Genomic DNA, 2,500 nt, shown 5'->3' with positions numbered 1-2,500 from the left:
TTGTTTTTGTCATTTATTGTCAAACTTTATAACACTCAAGACAGAAAAAGAAACTTACTAAAACCCGGTATCTTGCCATCACTTAACACAGATGCTTCACTGTTTGGCAAGTAAACATGCCGCGGTAACTTAATCACGGCGCCCGCTGAATTCCGGCGATGTCACTTTCGATTTGTGATTTATTTGTGCAGCCAAAACTTACAATAACAAAATTGAACGTAGCAAAAATCTCCCAAAATGTTTGTCGCTGATCGTAACTGTTTATACTCTATATTCATGGTTCAAAATTAATGTTGTTTTCATGTTGTAAATATGTTATTCTCGAGCGACCGTCCTGGAAACTTCCTTCTGCTCTTTCTAAAAACTGTGTATCAATATTTATTTACTTTTGCATCAATATTTGTTTTTGCATAAAGCAAGCTAACAAAATCTGTACCTTGCTGAATTTGCATTTGTTAACGTTAATAGTATTTTCGGTCCAATGCTTCTGTTTTACGAAGGGGTAGATGTCAGATGCTCAGAGGGCACGCTTAAACTTGTGGTGAAAAGAAGTTTATCAACATGTCAGCCCAGAAGCCAATGTTTCTCACTTCCCATTTATTTTCTTCAATCTTTCTGGGTTCAGTACTTTGCTAGTAACCACATGTCTTCTCAGGCTATTTACCCAAGGCTTCTACCATGGCACTTAACTACAATGATAGACAATACCAAAACAATATCGTGCACTGTTAGCGCTACATATTACGCAAGGACAGATCTGTTTCGTCGTACGAACGTGTGAGAACCTGTGAGCCAAAGGGCCTCTGCTGGTATGACTTCTGGGTGACCCCTTACATGGTCTTAATGACCCCCCAACTTGAAAAAATTGTCTGGAACGGTGCACGTACCACAGGCAACCCAGCGTACCCTCACGGAGGGTCTAGTTCATTATATGACTAGCTCCGTGAGCGGGCAAGGTGAATCCCGCGCTGTGATTGGCTACCCGAGCGAGCTAAATGGCGCTATCTTGCAAGATCAAAGATCATTTTATTGGTGTTTTATCCCATATAATAAATCCTTCATTGACCAAGCATGTTCGGTCAAGATGGCTGGATATTGGCCCCGTTCTTGTCTTGGGTGTTTATGGCATTGACACGCAAAAAAAGAACTTGGCCAATATCCAGCCATATTGACCGAACAAGCTTGGTCAACAACCCATATACGGTGTATACGGCTGTATATACTTCTCGCATGTGCCCGTCAACTGAACTTTGTGGAGTTATTAACATCGCTTTGTGGCGTTGAGTGTATGAATTAGCAGGCACGCATGGATAGGGCTTTCCACAACTTTTTGGCAACTTTTCGTATTTCCAGGAACTTTTTGCATTCTGAGCAATTTCTAGTTTTCTACAAATTTTGAGACATCCGAGCAGCTTTTAGCGCTTAAATTGGCCATGCTTCCATATTTCACAATGTTTCAGTGGACAATTTGTGAATTTCCTGTGAAAAAGGAACAGTTTCTCCCCACTGCGGCAGATCATGGAAAGATGGATACAGCCGGGCTGCAACGACTTTTAAAAGAAAATACAAAAATGGCGGACGAAGATTCACACTTCACTAATTCGAGTGTTTCAGGTGACGAAGGTCATTCAGATCCTTTGAGGGTAGCCGCAGAAACAGGGGCAAGACTAAGTACTCCAGCGAAAGCAGCGATTTGAAGAGAGCGCAAAATGCAAACAAATCCAGCTGAAAAAAAGCGAAACGTCCGCAACAGAGCCGATCCAAATGTGAGTGCTTGGGATAGACTAAATCAGCTCAAAGGAGAGAATCTTACTGTAGTGTCGGGTAAACTCAGATGTGACGCAGGCTAGGAAACTGTGTCTAAAAAGAAGCTCTGTTACGAAGCACATTGCAAACCAGAAACATATTAAATTAAAGACAGTTAGAGCGAGTTTCAATTGAGTGTCGTAAAACCAAAACCAAAGTAATTACTTTGGCCAATCAAAAAGGGCTGAGACAATCCAGTAAACCAATCAAAACTCGAAGTAATTACACGTAGCCGACACAAAGCGCGGGAAAATGTGCACGCGTGAGCCACGATTGGTTTTGGTTTCACTTCTGAATGAATGAAAAAATGGCGCGAGAACTTTGAACCAATCACTGAGTGAAGTAATCATAAACCAAAGTAATTATCTAATTACTTTCGACACTCAATTGAAAACCGCTCTATTGCGAAAACCAATAAAAAAGACCAGATTTGGTGGTATGTACTCATACGTATTTCGAACAAATTCATTTAACAAAGCTGGTTACAACGCAAAATTGCACGCGAATGCTTAGAAATGTTACTTTTGTTCTACAGATCGCATATTTTTGCACCAGACCAAATAAAAGAAGAGAGAAACGAAAAAAAGTTTTTGTTTTTTTGAACAACTTTCGTAACAAAAAGCAACTTTTGACTTTTTTTGGAGCAACCTGTGGGCAACGTTTTGAGAAATCTCGGGCAAGATTTTGGGAAATC

The sequence above is a fragment of the Montipora foliosa genome, chromosome 9 (genome assembly GCF_036669935.1).
Source record: "Montipora foliosa isolate CH-2021 chromosome 9, ASM3666993v2, whole genome shotgun sequence".
Classification (NCBI taxonomy): Eukaryota; Metazoa; Cnidaria; class Anthozoa; order Scleractinia; family Acroporidae; genus Montipora; species Montipora foliosa.
Note: the sequence above shows the minus strand (reverse complement) of the source record.